The 20,525-nt window shown below is 43.9% G+C and overlaps 1 long non-coding RNA gene across 50 annotated transcripts in view; it reads left to right on the forward strand.

The window, feature by feature from the left end:
* The window catches only part of LOC307185334, a 3,778,167-nt gene that overhangs the window by 3,413,043 nt on the left and 344,599 nt on the right, over positions 1–20,525 (forward strand). The window contains exon 16 of one of the 50 annotated variants that reach the window (XR_013827981.1): positions 13,984–14,065. The exons of the other annotated variants lie outside the window; for them this stretch is intronic. This is a non-coding gene — a long non-coding RNA (uncharacterized lncRNA). The remainder of the gene's footprint in view (positions 1–13,983; positions 14,066–20,525) is intronic. 50 annotated transcript variants of the gene reach the window in all.

Raw genomic sequence — 20,525 nt, forward strand, 5'->3', positions numbered from 1 at the left:
AGTGGAAGTGCCCTAGGTTCTGTTGCTTTGTTTTTTAGATGTTTCAGGAAACACCATACACTTCTCCCGAGTGGTTGTTGGCAATTTACATCCCGCCCATCAGCATAACAAGGCTCCCAGTTCTCCATGGCCTGTCCTGCCTTTCTGGATTTTACACTTTTTTCAGATGGCCCTTTTGACCGGGGGGAAGTGAGACTTCATTGTAGTGCAGATTTCCTTTGCAAGCTTGCTTGGTTGGCCAAAAAGGGCGTATGCGTTTTTTCCTGAATATATTCAGGAAAAAACGCATACGCCCTTTTTGGCCAAGTGCATCATTGTGGACGTTCTGCCTCTTTTCCTATGCTTTCAATGCAATTCCAGTCTACCTCCGGAAATCGGTTTCCTGCAATTCTGCCCCGCTTTCAAGTCCTCTTGGCAGCCTTACTTCAGTATATTTTTGGACGATAGCTGTCATTTATAACTCTGCAGGTTTGTGAATTACAGTGCCCCTGAGCTCCTTTCTTCAACTCGCTTTCTTTTGAGCTGGCCGCAACACCGCAGGATGGCTTCAGGCCCTAATCTGGTTCCGGTACGGCACACTGTGCCTTTGGTTATTTCTTCTTCCTGGTGGGAAATGAGAGTTAAATTTGCCCGTCCAGACACCTCCAGCTAGCCTCTCATTGGTTCTCGCTATTCCTGTTCATCTTCCGCAGAAATTGCAAACTGGGCCAAACAGGAGGTTAAAGGCGCTGACTCTCCAAGTGGGGAGAGTGTTAGTAAAGCGTCTGGAATGTTGCACCCGAGTACCAGGGGAGGAAAACTGAGACATATTTGAACACGTCTCCCGTTCACATGGTTGATCATACTTGGGTTCCACATGCATGTTTTAGCTGAAGGAAGAATACCTTAAACCTGGAGAGTTAAGACCCGTGTAATGGGTACCATGCAATATGACTTCAAAGGGTCTTCATTTGCTCACCGAACCTCTCCAATCCTATCACTGCTGCGTTTATGCCCCTGTACACATGCTTGATTCTCTTTCGGAGACATAGCAATCCATAGGTTTTAAGATACTTACTAGTCAGGTACATTCTTAGGCGTTTAATATGCGGTGTTGAGTCCATTTCGTTGAGCAAGGAGTAGCTCTTGTCTATTCCATATTTGGCTTAAGGAACTTTATCTGTGCTCATTTCAATCTCTGGTTTTATGCAGCACCCCAACTCACCTTTACCCTTAAGCAAGCATAAGTTGGTTTTCTAAATTTGAGACCCTGTTCTGTTCTGTAATTCAGTTCCTGTGTAGCCAAGTTTCCATTCCGTGTATTACTGATATCTTATGATGTTTCTTTTTCTGTGTGACTTATTTCAGTTAGAATCATCATACCTGAATCTACTCATTGTGCTGCTAAGTGCCTGATGACACAGATTTCATTGCTGAGTGATATTGCTTTGTAAGTAAATACCACAACTTCTTTATCCATTTTTCACTTTCTGTGATGTTGAACTTGTACTGTAAACGAGGTTCTTGTAAACAGAGCCGTTCCAAACTTTGGGGTGGCTGTGTCTTTTTGATTTTAATTTCCCTAAGCTATAGGACCATAAGTGGAAGTGCCCTAGGTTCTGTTGCTTTGTTTCTTAGATGTTTCAGGAAACACCATACACTTCTCCCGAGTGGTTGTTGGCAATTTACATCCCACCCATCAGCATAACAAGGCTCCCAGTTCTCCATGGCCTGTCCTGCCTTTCTGGATTTTACACTTTTTTCAGATGGCCCTTTTGACCGGGGGGAAGTGAGACTTCATTGTAGTGCAGATTTCCTTTGCAAGCTTGCTTGGTTGGCCAAAAAGGGCGTATGCGTTTTTTCCTGAATATATTCAGGAAAAAACTCATACGCCCTTTTCGGCCAAGTGCATCATTGTGGACGTTCTGCCTCTTTTCCTATGCTTTCAATGCAATTCCAGTCTACCTCCTGAAATCGGTTTCCTGCAATTCTGCCCCGCTTTCAAGTCCTCTTGGCAACCTTACTTCAGTCTATTTTTGGACGATAGCTGTCATTTATAACTCTGCAGGTTTGTGAATTACAGTGCCCCTGAGCTCCTTTCTTCAACTCGGTTTCTTTTGAGCTGGCCGCAACACCGCAGGATGGCTTCAGGCCCTAATCTGGTTCCGGTACGGCACGCTGAGCCTTTGGTTATTTCCTCTTCCTGGTGGGAAATGAGAGTTAAATTTGCCCGTCCAGACACCTCCAGCTAGCCTCTCATTGGTTCTCGCTATTCCTGTTCATCTTCCGCAGAAATTGCAAACTGGGCCAAACAGGAGGTTAAAGGCGCTGACTCTCCAAGTGGGGAGAGTGTTAGTAAAGCGTCTGGAATGTTGCACCCGAGTACCAGGGGAGGAAAACTGAGACATATTTGAACACGTCTCCCGTTCACATGGTTGATCATACTTGGGTTCCACATGCATGTTTTAGCTGAAGGAAGAATACGGTAAACCTGGAGAGTTGAGACCCGTGTAATGGGTACCATGCAATATGATTTCAAAGGGTCTTCATTTGCTCACCGAACCTCTCCAATCCTATCACTGCTGCGTTTATGCCCCTGTACACATGCTTGATTCTCTTTCGGAGACATAGCAATCCATAGGTTTTAAGATACTTACTAGTCAGGTACATTCTTAGGCGTTTAATATGCGGTGTTGAGTCCATTTCGTTGAGCAAGGAGTAGCTCTTGTCTATTCCATATTTGACTTAAGGAACTTTATCTGTGCTCATTTCAATCTCTGGTTTTATGCAGCACCCCAACTCACCTTTACCCTTAAGCAAGCATAAGTTGGTTTTCTAAATTTGAGACCCTGTTCTGTTCTGTAATTCAGTTCCTATGTAGCCAAGTTTACATTCCGTGTATTACTGATATCTTATGATGTTTCTTTTTCTGTGTGACTTATTTCAGTTAGAATCATCATACCTGAATCCACTCATTGTGATGCTAAGGGCCTAATGACATAGATTTCATTGCTGAGTGATATTGCTTTGTAAGTAAATACCACAACTTCTTTATCCATTTTTCACTTTCTGTGATGTTGAACTTGTACTGTAAACGAGGTTCTTGTAAACAGAGGCGTCCCAAACTTTGGGGTGGCTGTGTCTTTTTGATTTTAATTTCCCTAAGCTATAGGACCGTAAGTGGCAGTGCCGTAGGCTCTGTTGCTTTGTTTTTTAGATGTTTCAGGAAACACCATACACTTCTCCCGAGTGTCTGTTGGCAATTTACATCCCGCCCATCAGCATAACAAGGCTCCCAGTTCTCCATGGCCTGTCCTGCCTTTCTGGATTTTACACTTTTTTCAGATGGCCCTTTTGACCGGGGGGAAGTGAGACTTCATTGTAGTGCAGATTTCCTTTGCAAGCTTGCTTGGTTGGCCAAAAAGGGCGTATGCGTTTTTTCCTGAATATATTCAGGAAAAAACGCATACGCCCTTTTCGGCCAAGTGCATCATTGTGGACGTTCTGCCTCTTTTCCTATGCTTTCAATGCAATTCCAGTCTACCTCCTGAAATCGGTTTCCTGCAATTCTGCCCCGCTTTCAAGTCCTCTTGGCAGCCTTACTTCAGTCTATTTTTGGACGATAGCTGTCATTTATAACTCTGCAGGTTTGTGAATTACAGTGCCCCTGAGCTCCTTTCTTCAACTCGGTTTCTTTTGAGCTGGCCGCAACACCGCAGGATGGCTTCAGTCCCTAATCTGGTTCCGGAACGGCACGCTGAGCCTTTGGTTATTTCCTCTTCCTGTTGGGAAATGAGAGTTAAATTTGCCCGTCCAGACACCTCCAGCTAGTCTCTCATTGGTTCTCGCTATTCCTGTTCATCTTCCGCAGAAATTGCAAACTGGGCCAAACAGTAGGTTAAGGGGACTGACTCTCCAAGTGGGGAGAGTGTTAGTAAAGCGTCTGGAATGTTGCACCCGAGTACCAGGGGAGGAAAACTGAGACATATTTGAACACGTCTCCCGATCACATGGTTGATCATACTCTAGGTTCCACATGCATGTTTTAGCTGAAGGAAGAATACCTTAAACCTGGGTAGTTGAAACCCGTGGAATGGGTACCATGCAATATGACTTCAAAGGGTCTTCATTTGCTCACCGAACCTCTCCAATCCTATCACTGCTGCGTTTATGTCCCTGTACACATGCTTGATTCTCTTTCGGAGACATAGCAATCCATAGGTTTTAAGATACTTACTAGTCAGGTACATTCTTAGGCGTTTAATATGCGGTGTTGAGTCCATTTCGTTGAGCAAGGAGTAGCTCTTGTCTATTCCATATTTGGCTTAAGGAACTTTATCTGTGCTCATTTCAATCTCTGGTTTTATGCAGCACCCCAACTCACCTTTACCCTTAAGCAAGCATAAGTTGGTTTTCTAAATTTGAGACCCTGTTCTGTTCTGTAATTCAGTTCCTGTGTAGCCAAGTTTACATTCCGTGTATTACTGATATCTTATGATGTTTCTTTTTCTGTGTGACTTATTTCAGTTAGAATCATCGTACCTGAATCCACTCATTGTGCTGCTGAGGGCCTGATGACACAGATTTCATTGCTGAGTGATATTGCTTTGTAAGTAAATACCACAACTTCTTTATCCATTTTTCACTTTCTGCGATGTTGAACTTGTACTGTAAACGAGGTTCTTGTAAACAGAGGCGTCCCAAACTTTGGGGTGGCTGTGTCTTTTTGATTTTAATTTCCCTAAGCTATAGGACCATAAGTGGAAGTGCCCTACGTTCTGTTGGTTTGTTTTTTAGATGTTTCAGGAAACACCATACACTTCTCCCGAGTGGTTGTTGGCAATTTACATCCCGCCCATCAGCATAACAAGGCTCCCTGTTCTCCATGGCCTGTTACCTTTCTGGATTTTACACTTTTTTCAGATGGCCCTTTTGACCGGGGTGAAGTGAGACTTCATTGTAATGCAGATTTCCTTTGCAAGCTTGCTTGGTTGGCCAAAAAGGGCGTATGGTTTTTTCCTGAATATATTCAGGAAAAAACGCATACGCCCTTTTTGGCCAAGTGCATCATTGTGGACGTTCTGCCTCTTTTCCTATGCTTTCAATGCAATTCCAGTCTACCTCCTGAAATCGGTTTCCTGCAATTCTGCCCCGCTTTCAAGTCCTCTTGGCAGCCTTACTTCAGTCTATTTTTGGACGATAGCTGTCATTTATAACTCTGCAGGTTTGTGAATTACAGTGCCCCTGAGCTCCTTTCTTCAACTCGCTTTCTTGTGACCTGGCCGCAACACCGCAGGATGGCTTCAGGCCCTAATCTGATTCCGGCACGGCACGCTGATCCTTTGGTTATTTCCTCTTCCTGGTGGGAAATGAGAGTTAAATTTGCCCGTCCAGACACCTCCAGCTAGCCTCTCATTGGTTCTCGCTATTCCTGTTCATCTTCCGCAGAAATTGCAAACTGGGCCAAACAGGAGGTTAAAGGGGCTGACTCTCCAAGTGGGGAGAGTGTTAGTAAAGCGTCTGGAATGTTGCACCCGAGTACCAGGGGAGGAAAACTGAGAAATATTTGAACATGTCTCCCGATCACATGGTTGATCATACTCTAGGTTCCACATGCATGTTTTAGCTGAAGGAAGAATACCTTAAACCTGGAGAGTTGAGACCCGTGTAATGGGTACCATGCAATATGACTTCAAAGGGTCTTCATTTGCTCACCGAACCTCTCCCATCCTATCACTGCTGCATTTATGCCCCTGTACACATGCTTGATTCTCTTTCGGAGACATAGCAATCCATAGGTTTTAAGATACTTACTAGTCAGGTACATTCTTAGGCGTTTAATATGGGGTGTTGAGTCCATTTCGTTGAGCAAGGAGTAGCTCTTGTCTATTCCATATTTGACTTAAGGAACTTTATCTGTGCTCATTTCAATCTCTGGTTTTATGCAGCACCCCAACTCACCTTTACCCTTAAGCAAGCATAAGTTGGTTTTCTAAATTTGAGACCCTGTTCTGTTCTGTAATTCAGTTCCTGTGTAGCCAAGTTTACATTCCGTGTATTACTGATATCTTATGATGTTTCTTTTTCTGTGTGACTTATTTCAGTTAGAATCATCATACCTGAATCCACTCATTGTGATGCTAAGGGCCTGATGACATAGATTTCATTGCTGAGTGATATTGCTTTGTAAGTAAATACCACAACGTCTTTATCCATTTTTCACTTTCTGCGATGTTGAACTTGTACTGTAAACGAGGTTCTTGTAAACAGAGGCGTCCCAAACTTTGGGGTGGCTGTGTCTTTTTGATTTTAATTTCCCTAAGCTATAGGACCATAAGTGGCAGTGCCCTAGGCTCTGTTGCTTTGTTTTTTAGATGTTTCAGGAAACACCATACACTTCTCCCGAGTGGTTGTTGGCAATTTACATCCCGCCCATCAGCATAACAAGGCTCCCAGTTCTCCATGGCCTGTCCTGCCTTTCTGGATTTTACACTTTTTTCAGATGGCCCTTTTGACCGGGGGGAAGTGAGACTTCATTGTAGTGCAGATTTCCTTTGCAAGCTTGCTTGGTTGGCCAAAAAGGGCGTATGCGTTTTTTCCTGAATATATTCAGGAAAAAACGCATACGCCCTTTTTGGCCAAGTGCATCATTGTGGACGTTCTGCCTCTTTTCCTATGCTTTCAATGCAATTCCAGTCTACCTCCTGAAATCGGTTTCCTGCAATTCTGCCCCGCTTTCAAGTCCTCTTGGCAGCCTTACTTCAGTCTATTTTTGGACGATAGCTGTCATTTATAACTCTGCAGGTTTGTGAATTACAGTGCCCCTGAGCTCCTTTCTTCAACTCGCTTTCTTGTGACCTGGCCGCAACACCGCAGGATGGCTTCAGGCCCTAATCTGGTTCCGGCCCGGCATGCTGAGCCTTTGGTTAATTCCTCTTCCTGGTGGGAAATGAGAGTTAAATTTGCCCGTCCAGACACCTCCAGCTAGCCTCTCATTGGTTCTCGCTATTCCTGTTCATCTTCCGCAGAAATTGCAAACTGGGCCAAACAGGAGGTTAAAGGGACTGACTCTCCAAGTGGGGAGAGTGTTAGTAAAGCGTCTGGAATGTTGCACCCGAGTACCAGGGGAGGAAAACTGAGACATATTTGAACACGTCTCCCGATCACATGGTTGATCATACTCTAGGTTCCACATGCATGTTTTAGCTGAAGGAAGAATACCTTAAACCTGGGTAGTTGAAACCCGTGGAATGGGTACCATGCAATATGACTTCAAAGGGTCTTCATTTGCTCACCGAACCTCTCCAATCCTATCACTGCTGCGTTTATGCCCCTGTACACATGCTTGATTCTCTTTTGGAGACATAGCAATCCATAGGTTTTAAGATACTTACAAGTCAGGTACATTCTTAAGCGTTTAATATGCGGTGTTGAGTCCATTTCGTTGAGCAAGGAGTAGCTCTTGTCTATTCCATATTTGGCTTAAGGAACTTTATCTGTGCTCATTTCAATCTCTGGTTTTATGCAGCACCCCAACTCACCTTTACCCTTAAGCAAGCATAAGTTGTCTTTCTAAATTTGAGACCCTGTTCTGTTCTGTAATTCAGTTCCTGTGTCGCCAAGTTTCCATTCCATGTATTACTGATATCTGATGATGTTTCTTTTTCTGTGTGACTTATTTCAGTTAGAATCATCATACCTGAATCCACTCATTGTGCTGCTAAGGGCCTGATGACATAGATTTCATTGCTGAGTGATATTGCTTTGTAAGTGAATACCACAACTTCTTTATCCATTTTTCACTTTCTGCGATGTTGAACTTGTACTGTAAACGAGGTTCTTGTAAACAGAGCCGTTCCAAACTTCGGGGAGCTGTGTCTTGTTGATTTTAATTTCCCTAAGCTATAGGACCATAAGTGGAAGTGCCCTAGGCTCTGTTGCTTTGTTTTTTAGATGTTTCAGGAAACACCATACACTTCTCCCAAGTGTCTGTTGGCAATTTACATCCCGCCCTTCAGCATAACAAGGCTCCCAGTTCTCAATGGCCTGTTGCCTTTCTGGATTTTACACTTTTTTCAGATGGCCCTTTTGACCGGGGGGAAGTGAGACTTCATTGTAGTGCAGATTTCCTTTGCAAGCTTGCTTGGTTGGCCAAAAAGGGCGTATGCGTTTTTTCCTGAATATATTCAGGAAAAAACGCATACGCCCTTTTTGGCCAAGTGCATCATTGTGGACGTTCTGCCTCTTTTCCTATGCTTTCAATGCAATTCCAGTCTACCTCCTGAAATCGGTTTCCTGCAATTCTGCCCCGCTTTCAAGTCCTCTTGGCAGCCTTACTTCAGTCTATTTTTGGACGATAGCTGTCATTTATAACTCTGCAGGTTTGTGAATTACAGTGCCCCTGAGCTCCTTTCTTCAACTCGCTTTCTTGTGACCTGGCCGCAACACCGCAGGATGGCTTCAGGCCCTAATCTGGTTCTGGGCCGGCATGCTGAGCCTTTGGTTAATTCCTCTTCCTGGTGGGAAATGAGAGTTAAATTTGCCCGTCCAGACACCTCCAGCTAGCCTCTCATTGGTTCTCGCTATTCCTGTTCATCTTCCGCAGAAATTGCAAACTGGGCCAAACAGGAGGTTAAAGGGACTGACTCTCCAAGTGGGGAGAGTGTTAGTAAAGCGTCTGGAATGTTGCACCCGAGTACCAGGGGAGGAAAACTGAGACATATTTGAACACGTCTCCCGATCACATGGTTGATCATACTCTAGGTTCCACATGCATGTTTTAGCTGAAGGAAGAATACCTTAAACCTGGGTAGTTGAAACCCGTGGAATGGGTACCATGCAATATGACTTCAAAGGGTCTTCATCTGCTCACCGAACCTCTCCAATCCTATCACTGCTGTGTTTATGCCCCTGTACACATGCTTGATTCTCTTTCGGAGACATAGCAATCCATAGGTTTTAAGATACTTACTAGTCAGGTACATTCTTAGGCGTTTAATATGGGGTGTTGAGTCCATTTCGTTGAGCAAGGAGTAGCTCTTGTCTATTCCGTATTTGGCTTAAGGAACTTTATCTGTGCTCATTTCAATCTCTGGTTTTATGCAGCACCCCAACTAACCTTTACCCTTAAGCAAGAATACGTTGGTTTTCTAAATTTGAGACCCTGTTCTGTTCTGTAATTCAGTTCCTGTGTAGCCAAGTTTACATTCCGTGTATTACTGATATCTTATGATGTTTCTTTTTCTGTGTGACTTATTTCAGTTAGAATCATCATACCTGAATCCACTCATTGTGCTGCTAAGGGCCTGATGACACAGATTTCATTGCTGAGTGATATTGCTTTGTAAGTAAATACCACAACGTCTTTATCCATTTTTCACTTTCTGCGATGTTGAACTTGTACTGTAAACGAGGTTCTTGTAAACAGAGCCGTTCCAAACTTTGGGGTGGCTGTGTCTTTTTGATTTTAATTTCCCTAAGCTATAGGACCAAGAGTGGAAGTGCCCTAGGTTCTGTTGCTTTGTTTTTTAGATGTTTCAGGAAACACCATACACTTCTCCCGAGTGGTTGTAGGCAATTTACATCCCGCCCATCAGCATAACAAGGCTCCCAGTTCTCCATGGCCTGTCCTGCCTTTCTGGATTTTACACGTTTTTCAGATGGCCCTTTTGACCGGGGGAAGTGAGACTTCATTGTAGTGCAGATTTCCTTTGCAAGCTTGCTTGGTTGGCCAAAAAGGGCGTATGCGTTTTTTCCTGAATATATTCAGGAAAAAACGCATACGCCCTTTTTGGCCAAGTGCATCATTGTGGACGTTCTGCCTCTTTTCCTATGCTTTCAATGCAATTCCAGTCTACCTCCTGAAATCGGTTTCCTGCAATTCTGCCCCGCTTTCAAGTCCTCTTGGCAGCCTTACTTCAGTCTATTTTTGGACGATAGCTGTCATTTATAACTCTGCAGGTTTGTGAATTACAGTGCCCCTGAGCTCCTTTCTTCAACTCGCTTTCTTGTGACCTGGCCGCAACACCGCAGGATGGCTTCAGGCCCTAATCTGGTTCCGGCCCGGCATGCTGAGCCTTTGGTTAATTCCTCTTCCTGGTGGGAAATGAGAGTTAAATTTGCCCGTCCAGACACCTCCAGCTAGCCTCTCTTTGGTTCTCGCTATTCCTGTTCATCTTCCGCAGAAATTGCAAACTGGGCCAAACAGGAGGTTAAAGGGACTGACTCTCCAAGTGGGGAGAGTGTTAGTAAAGCGTCTGGAATGTTGCACCCGAGTACCAGGGGAGGAAAACTGAGACATATTTGAACACGTCTCCCGATCACATGGTTGATCATACTCTAGGTTCCACATGCATGTTTTAGCTGAAGGAAGAATACCTTAAACCTGGGTAGTTGAAACCCGTGGAATGGGTACCATGCAATATGACTTCAAAGGGTCTTCATTTGCTCACCGAACCTCTCCAATCCTATCACTGCTGCGTTTATGCCCCTGTACACATGCTTGATTCTCTTTTGGAGACATAGCAATTCATAGGTTTTAAGATACTTACTAGTCAGGTACATTCTTAGGCGTTTAATATGGGGTGTTGAGTCCATTTCGTTGAGCAAGGAGTAGCTCTTGTCTATTCCATATTTGGCTTAAGGTACTTTATCTGTGCTCATTTCAATCTCTGGTTTTATGCAGCACCCCAACTCACCTTTCCCCTTAAGCAAGCATAAGTTGGTTTTCTAAATTTGAGACCCTGTTCTGTTTTGGAATTCAGTTCCTGTGTAGCCAAGTTTACATTCCGTGTATTAGTGATATCTTATGATGTTTCTTTTTCTGTGTGACTTATTTCAGTTAGAATCATCGTACCTGAATCCACTCATTATGGTGCTACGGGCCTGATGACATAGATTTCATTGCTGAGTGATACTGCATTGTACGTAAGTACCACAAGTTCTTTATCCATTTTTCACTTTCTGCGATGTTGAACTTGTACTGTAAACGAGGTTCTTGTAAACAGAGCCGTTCCAAACTTTGGGGTGGCTTTGTCTTTTTGATTTTAATTTCCCTAAGCTATAGGACCATAAGTGGAAGTGCCCTAGGTTCTGTTGCTTTGTTTTTTAGATGTTTCAGGAAACACCATACACTTCTCCCGAGTGGTTGTTGGCAATTTACATCCCGCCCATCAGCATAACAAGGCTCCCAGTTCTCCATGGCCTGTCCTGCCTTTCTGGATTTTACACTTTTTTCAGATGGCCCTTTTGACCGGGGGGAAGTGAGACTTCATTGTAGTGCAGATTTCCTTTGCAAGCTTGCTTGGTTGGCCAAAAAGGGCGTATGCGTTTTTTCCTGAATATATTCAGGAAAAAACGCATACGCCCTTTTTGGCCAAGTGCATCATTGTGGACGTTCTGCCTCTTTTCCTATGCTTTCAATGCAATTCCAGTCTACCTCCTGAAATCGGTTTCCTGCAATTCTGCCCCGCTTTCAAGTCCTCTTGGCAGCCTTACTTCAGTCTATTTTTGGACGATAGCTGTCATTTATAACTCTGCAGGTTTGTGAATTACAGTGCCCCTGAGCTCCTTTCTTCAACTCGCTTTCTTTTGAGCTGGCCGCAACACCGCAGGATGGCTTCAGGCCCTAATCTGGTTCCGGCCCGGCATGCTGAGCCTTTGGTTAATTCCTCTTCCTGGTGGGAAATGAGAGTTAAATTTGCCCGTCCAGACACCTCCAGCTAGCCTCTCATTGGTTCTCGCTATTCCTGTTCATCTTCCGCAGAAATTGCAAACTGGGCCAAACAGGAGGTTAAAGGGGCTGACTCTCCAAGTGGGGATAGTGTTAGTAAAGCGTCTGGAATGTTGCACCCGAGTACCAGGGGAGGAAAACTGAGAAATATTTGAACATGTCTCCCGATCACATGGTTGATCATACTCTAGGTTCCACATGCATGTTTTAGCTGAAGGAAGAATACCTTAAACCTGGAGAGTTGAGACCCGTGGAATGGGTACCATGCAATATGACTTCAAAGGGTCTTCATTTGCTCACCGAACCTCTCCCATCCTATCACTGCTGAATTTATGCCCCTGTACACATGCTTGATTCTCTTTCAGAGACATAGCAATCCATAGGTTTTAAGATACTTACTAGTCAGGTACATTCTTAGGCGTTTAATATGCGGTGTTGAGTCCATTTCGTTGAGCAAGGAGTAGCTCTTGTCTATTCCATATTTGACTTAAGGAACTTTATCTGTGCTCATTTCAATCTCTGGTTTTATGCAGCACCCCAACTCACCTTTACCCTTAAGCAAGCATAAGTTGGTTTTCTAAATTTGAGACCCTGTTCTGTTCTGTAATTCAGTTCCTGTGTAGCCAAGTTTACATTCCGTGTATTACTGATATCTTATGATGTTTCTTTTTCTGTGTGACTTATTTCAGTTAGAATCATCATACCTGAATCCACTCATTGTGATGCTAAGGGCCTGATGACATAGATTTCATTGCTGAGTGATATTGCTTTGTAAGTAAATACCACAACGTCTTTATCCATTTTTCACTTTCTGCGATGTTGAACTTGTACTGTAAACGAGGTTCTTGTAAACAGAGGCGTCCCAAACTTTGGGGTGGCTGTGTCTTTTTGATTTTAATTTCCCTAAGCTATAGGACCATAAGTGGCAGTGCCCTAGGCTCTGTTGCTTTGTTTTTTAGATGTTTCAGGAAACACCATACACTTCTCCCGAGTGTCTGTTGGCAATTTACATCCCGCCCATCAGCATAACAAGGCTCCCAGTTCTCCATGGCCTGTCCTGCCTTTCTGGATTTTACACTTTTTTCAGATGGCCCTTTTGACCGGGGGGAAGTGAGACTTCATTGTAGTGCAGATTTCCTTTGCAAGCTTGCTTGGTTGGCCAAAAAGGGCGTATGCGTTTTTTCCTGAATATATTCAGGAAAAAACGCATACGCCCTTTTTGGCCAAGTGCATCATTGTGGACGTTCTGCCTCTTTTCCTATGCTTTCAATGCAATTCCAGTCTACCTCCTGAAATCGGTTTCCTGCAATTCTGCCCCGCTTTCAAGTCCTCTTGGCAGCCTTACTTCAGTCTATTTTTGGACGATAGCTGTCATTTATAACTCTGCAGGTTTGTGAATTACAGTGCCCCTGAGCTCCTTTCTTCAACTCGCTTTCTTGTGACCTGTCCGCAACACCGCAGGATGGCTTCAGGCCCTAATCTGGTTCCGGCCCGGCATGCTGAGCCTTTGGTTAATTCCTCTTCCTGGTGGGAAATGAGAGTTAAATTTGCCCGTCCAGACACCTCCAGCTAGCCTCTCATTGGTTCTCGCTATTCCTGTTCATCTTCCGCAGAAATTGCAAACTGGGCCAAACAGGAGGTTAAAGGGACTGACTCTCCAAGTGGGGAGAGTGTTAGTAAAGCGTCTGGAATGTTGCACCCGAGTACCAGGGGAGGAAAACTGAGACATATTTGAACACGTCTCCCGATCACATGGTTGATCATACTCTAGGTTCCACATGCATGTTTTAGCTGAAGGAAGAATACCTTAAACCTGGGTAGTTGAAACCCGTGGAATGGGTACCATGCAATATGACTTCAAAGGGTCTTCATTTGCTCACCGAACCTCTCCAATCCTATCACTGCTGCGTTTATGCCCCTGTACACATGCTTGATTCTCTTTTGGAGACATAGCAATCCATAGGTTTTAAGATACTTACAAGTCAGGTACATTCTTAAGCGTTTAATATGCGGTGTTGAGTCCATTTCGTTGAGCAAGGAGTAGCTCTTGTCTATTCCATATTTGGCTTAAGGAACTTTATCTGTGCTCATTTCAATCTCTGGTTTTATGCAGCACCCCAACTCACCTTTACCCTTAAGCATGCATAAGTTGTCTTTCTAAATTTGAGACCCTGTTCTGTTCTGTAATTCAGTTCCTGTGTCGCCAAGTTTCCATTCCATGTATTACTGATATCTGATGATGTTTCTTTTTCTGTGTGACTTATTTCAGTTAGAATCATCATACCTGAATCCACTCATTGTGCTGCTAAGGGCCTGATGACATAGATTTCATTGCTGAGTGATTTTGCTTTGTAAGTGAATACCACAACTTCTTTATCCATTTTTCACTTTCTGTGATGTTGAACTTGTACTGTAAACGAGGTTCTTGTAAACAGAGCCGTTCCAAACTTCGGGGAGCTGTGTCTTGTTGATTTTAATTTCCCTAAGCTATAGGACCATAAGTGGAAGTGCCCTAGGCTCTGTTGCTTTGTTTTTTAGATGTTTCAGGAAACACCATACACTTCTCCCAAGTGTCTGTTGGCAATTTACATCCCGCCCTTCAGCATAACAAGGCTCCCAGTTCTCAATGGCCTGTTGCCTTTCTGGATTTTACACTTTTTTCAGATGGCCCTTTTGACCGGGGGGAAGTGAGACTTCATTGTAGTGCAGATTTCCTTTGCAAGCTTGCTTGGTTGGCCAAAAAGGGCGTATGCGTTTTTTCCTGAATATATTCAGGAAAATATATTCAGGAAAAAACGCATACGCCCTTTTTGGCCAAGTGCATCATTGTGGACGTTCTGCCTCTTTTCCTATGCTTTCAATGCAATTCCAGTCTACCTCCTGAAATCGGTTTCCTGCAATTCTGCCCCGCTTTCAAGTCCTCTTGGCAGCCTTACTTCAGTCTATTTTTGGACGATAGCTGTCATTTATAACTCTGCAGGTTTGTGAATTACAGTGCCCCTGAGCTCCTTTCTTCAACTCGCTTTCTTGTGACCTGGCCGCAACACCGCAGGATGGCTTCAGGCCCTAATCTGGTTCTGGGCCGGCATGCTGAGCCTTTGGTTAATTCCTCTTCCTGGTGGGAAATGAGAGTTAAATTTGCCCGTCCAGACACCTCCAGCTAGCCTCTCATTGGTTCTCGCTATTCCTGTTCATCTTCCGCAGAAATTGCAAACTGGGCCAAACAGGAGGTTAAAGGGACTGACTCTCCAAGTGGGGAGAGTGTTAGTAAAGCGTCTGGAATGTTGCACCCGAGTACCAGGGGAGGAAAACTGAGACATATTTGAACACGTCTCCCGATCACATGGTTGATCATACTCTAGGTTCCACATGCATGTTTTAGCTGAAGGAAGAATACCTTAAACCTGGGTAGTTGAAACCCGTGGAATGGGTACCATGCAATATGACTTCAAAGGGTCTTCATTTGCACACCGAACCTCTCCAATCCTATCACTGCTGCGTTTATGCCCCTGTACACACGCTTGATTCTCTTTTGGAGACATAGCAATTCATAGGTTTTAAGATACTTACTAGTCAGGTACATTCTTAGGCGTTTAATATGGGGTGTTGAGTCCATTTCGTTGAGCAAGGAGTAGCTCTTGTCTATTCCATATTTGGCTTAAGGAACTTTATCTGTGCTCATTTCAATCTCTGGTTTTATGCAGCACCCCAACTCACCTTTCCCCTTAAGCAAGCATAAGTTGGTTTTCTAAATTTGAGACCCTGTTCTGTTTTGGAATTCAGTTCCTGTGTAGCCAAGTTTACATTCCGTGTATAAGTGATATCTTATGATGTTTCTTTTTCTGTGTGACTTATTTCAGTTAGAATCATCGTACCTGAATCCACTCATTATGGTGCTACGGGCCTGATGACATAGATTTCATTGCTGAGTGATACTGCATTGTACGTAAGTACCACAAGTTCTTTATCCATTTTTCACTTTCTGCGATGTTGAACTTGTACTGTAAACGAGGTTCTTGTAAACAGAGGCGTCCCAAACTTTGGGGTGGCTGTGTCTTTTTGATTTTAATTTCCCTAAGCTATAGGACCATAAGTGGCAGTGCCCTAGGCTCTGTTGCTTTGTTTTTTAGATGTTTCAGGAAACACCATACACTTCTCCGGAGTGTCTGTTGGCAATTTACATCCCGCCCATCAGCATAACAAGGCTCCCAGTTCTCCATGGCCTGTCCTGCCTTTCTGGATTTTACACTTTTTTCAGATGGCCCTTTTGACCGGGGGGAAGTGAGACTTCGTTGTAGTGCAGATTTCCTTTGCAAGCTTGCTTGGTTGGCCAAAAAGGGCGTATGCGTTTTTTCCTGAATATATTCAGGAAAAAACGCATACGCCCTTTTTGGCCAAGTGCATCATTGTGGACGTTCTGCCTCTTTTCCTATGCTTTCAATGCAATTCCAGTCTACCTCCTGAAATCGGTTTCCTGCAATTCTGCCCCGCTTTCAAGTCCTCTTGGCAGCCTTACTTCAGTCTATTTTTGGACGATAGCTGTCATTTATAACTCTGCAGGTTTGTGAATTACAGTGCCCCTGAGCTCCTTTCTTCAACTCGCTTTCTTTTGACCTGGCCGCAACACCGCAGGATGGCTTCAGGCCCTAATCTGGTTCCGGCACGTCACGCTGAGCCTTTGGTTAATTCCTCTTCCTGGTGGGAAATGAGAGTTAAATTTGCCCGTCCAGACACCTCCAGCTAGCCTCTCATTGGTTCTCGCTATTCCTGTTCATCTTCCGCAGAAATTGCAAACTGGGCCAAACAGGAGGTTAAAGGCGCTGACTCTCCAAGTGGGGAGAGTGTTAGTAAAGCGTCTGGAATGTTGCACCCGAGTACCAGGGGAGGAAAACTGAGACATATTTGAACACGTCTCCCGATCACATGGTTGATCATACTACAGGTTCCACATGCATGTTTTAGCTGAAGGAAGAATACCTTAAACCTGGCTAGTTGAAACCCGTGGAATGGGTACCATGCAATATGACTTCAAAGGGTCTTCATTTGCTCACCGAACCTCTCCAATCCTATCACTGCTGCGTTTATGCCCCTGTACACATGCTTGATTCTCTTTCGGAGACATAGCAATCCATAGGTTTTAAGATACTTACTAGTCAGGTACATTCTTAGGCGTTTAATATGCGGTGTTGAGTCCATTTCGTTGAGCAAGGAGTAGCTCTTGTCTATTCCATATTTGACTTAAGGAACTTTATCTGTGCTCATTTCAATCTCTGGTTTTATGCAGCACCCCAACTCACCTTTACCCTTAAGCAAGCATAAGTTGGTTTTCTAAATTTGAGACCCTGTTCTGTTCTGTAATTCAGTTCCTGTGTAGCCAAGTTTACATTCCGTGTATTACTGATATCTTATGATGTTTCTTTTTCTGTGTGACTTACTTCAGTTAGAATCATCATACCTGAATCCACTCATTGTGCTGCTAAGGGCCTGATGACACAGATTTCATTGCTGAGTGATATTGCTTTGTAAGTAAATACCACAACTTCTTTATCCATTTTTCACTTTCTGCGATGTTGAACTTGTACTGTAAACGAGGTTCTTGTAAACAGAGCCGTTCCAAACTTTGGGGTGGCTGTGTCTTTTTGATTTTAATTTCCCTAAGCTATAGGACCATAAGTGGAAGTGCCCTAGGTTCTGTTGCTTTGTTTTTTAGATGTTTCAGGAAACACCATACACTTCTCCCGAGTGGTTGTTGGCAATTTACATCCCGCCCATCAGCATAACAAGGCTCCCAGTTCTCCATGGCCTGTCCTGCCTTTCTGGATTTTACACATTTTTCAGATGGCCCTTTTGACCGGGGGGAAGTGAGACTTCATTGTAGTGCAGATTTCCTTTGCAAGCTTGCTTGGTTGGCCAAAAAGTGCGTATGCGTTTTTTCCTGAATATATTCAGGAAAAAACGCATACGCCCTTTTTGGCCAAGTGCATCATTGTGGACGTTCTGCCTCTTTTCCTATGCTTTCAATGCAATTCCAGTCTACCTCCTGAAATCGGTTTCCTGCAATTCTGCCCCGCTTTCAAGTCCTCTTGGCAGCCTTACTTCAGTCTATTTTTGGACGATAGCTGTCATTTATAACTCTGCAGGTTTGTGAATTACAGTGCCCCTGAGCTCCTTTCTTCAACTCGCTTTCTTTTGAGCTGGCCGCAACACCGCATGATGGCTTCAGGCCCTAATCTGGTTCCGGTACGGCACGCTGAGCCTTTGGTTATTTCCTCTTCCTGGTGGGAAATGAGAGTTAAATTTGCCCGTCCAGACACCTCCAGCTAGCCTCTCATTGGTTCTCGCTATTCCTATTCATCTTCCGCAGAAATTGCAAACTGGGCCAAACAGGAGGTTAAAGGCGCTGACTCTCCAAGTGGGGAGAGTGTTAGTAAAGCGTCTGGAATGTTGCACCCGAGTACCAGGGGAGGAAAACTGAGACATAGTTGAACACGTCTCCCGTTCACATGGTTGATCATACCTGGGTTCCACATGCATGTTTTAGCTGAAGGAAGAATACCTTAAACCTGGAGAGTTGAGACCCGTGTAATGGGTACCATGCAATATGACTTCAAAGGGTCTTCATTTGCTCACCGAACCTCTCCAATCCTATCACTGCTGCGTTTATGCCCCTGTACACATGCTTGATTCTCTTTCGGAGACATAGCAATCCATAGGTTTTAAGATACTTACTAGTCAGGTACATTCTTAGGCGTTTAATATGCGGTGTTGAGTCCATTTCGTTGAGCAAGGAGTAGCTCTTGTCTATTCCATATTTGACTTAAGGAACTTTATCTGTGCTCATTTCAATCTCTGGTTTTATGCAGCACCCCAACTCACCTTTACCCTTAAGCAAGCATAAGTTGGTTTTCTAAATTTGAGACCCTGTTCTGTTCTGTAATTCAGTTCCTGTGTAGCCAAGTTTACATTCCGTGTATTACTGATATCTTATGATGTTTCTTTTTCTGTGTGACTTACTTCAGTTAGAATCATCATACCTGAATCCACTCATTGTGCTGCTAAGGGCCTGATGACACAGATTTCATTGCTGAGTGATATTGCTTTGTAAGTAAATACCACAACTTCTTTATCCATTTTTCACTTTCTGCGATGTTGAACTTGTACTGTAAACGAGGTTCTTGTAAACAGAGGCGTTCCAAACTTTGGGGTGGCTGTGTCTTTTTGATTTTAATTTCCCTAAGCTATAGGACCATAAGTGGAAGTGCCCTAGGTTCTGTTGCTTTGTTTTTTAGATGTTTCAGGAAACACCATACACTTCTCCTGAGTGGTTGTTGGCAATTTACATCCCGCCCATCAGCATAACAAGGCTCCCAGTTCTCTATGGCCTGTCCTGCCTTTCTGGATTTTACACTTTTTTCAGATGGCCCTTTTGACCGGGGGGAAGTGAGACTTCATTGTAGTGCAGATTTCCTTTGCAAGCTTGCTTGGTTGGCCAAAAAGGGCGTATGCGTTTTTTCCTGAATATATTCAGGAAAAAACGCATACGCCCTTTTTGGCCAAGTGCATCATTGTGGACGTTCTGCCTCTTTTCCTATGCTTTCAATGCAATTCCAGTCTACCTCCTGAAATCGGTTTCCTGCAATTCTGCCCCGCTTTCAAGTCCTCTTGGCAGCCTTACTTCAGTGTATTTTTGGACGATAGCTGTCATTTATAACTCTGCAGGTTTGTGAATTACAGTGCCCCTGAGCTCCTTTCTTCAACTCGCTTTCTTTTGAGCTGGCCGCAACACCGCAGGATGGCTTCAGACCCTAATCTGGTTCCGGTACGGCACGCTGAGCCTTTGGTTATTTCCTCTTCCTGGTGGGAAATGAGAGTTAAATTTGCCCGTCCAGACACCTCCAGCTAGCCTCTCATTGGTTCTCGCTATTCCTGTTCATCTTCCGCAGAAATTGCAAACTGGGCCAAACAGGAGGTTAAAGGCGCTGACTCTCCAAGTGGGGAGAGTGTTAGTAAAGCGTCTGGAATGTTGCACCCGAGTACCAGGGGAGGAAAACTGAGACATATTTGAACACGTCTCCCGTTCACATGGTTGATCATACTTGGGTTCCACATGCATGTTTTAGCTGAAGGAAGAATACCTTAAACCTGGAGAGTTGAGACCCGTGTAATGGGTACCATGCAATATGACTTCAAAGGGTCTTCATTTGCTCACCGAACCTCTCCAATCCTATCACTGCTGCGTTTATGCCCCTGTATACATGCTTGATTCTCTTTCGGAGACATAGCAATCCATAGGTTTTAAGATACTTACTAGTCAGGTACATTCTTAGGCGTTTAATATGCGGGGTTGAGTCCATTTCGTTGAGCAAGGAGTAGCTCTTGTCTATTCCATATTTGACTTAAGGAACTTTATCTGTGCTCATTTCAATCTCTGGTTTTATGCAGCACCCCAACTCACCTTTACCCTTAAGCAAGCATAAGTTGGTTTTCTAAATTTGAGACCCTCTTCTGTTCTGTAATTCAGTTCCTGTGTAGCCAAGTTTACATTCCATGTATTACTGATATCTTATGATGTTTCTTTTTCTGTGTGACTTATTTCAGTTAGAATCATCACACCTGAATCCACTCATTGTGATGCTAAGGGCCTGATGACATAGATTTCATTGCTGAGTGATATTGCTTTGTAAGTAAATACCACAACTTCTTTATCCATTTTTCACTTTCTGCGATGTTGAACTTATACTGTAAACGAGGTTCTTGTAAACAGAGGCGTCCCAAAGTTTGGGGTGGCTGTGTCTTTTTGATTTTAATTTCCCTA

The sequence above is a fragment of the Stenella coeruleoalba genome, assembly GCF_951394435.1.
Source record: "Stenella coeruleoalba genome assembly, chromosome: 4".
Taxonomy (NCBI): Eukaryota; Metazoa; Chordata; class Mammalia; order Artiodactyla; family Delphinidae; genus Stenella; species Stenella coeruleoalba.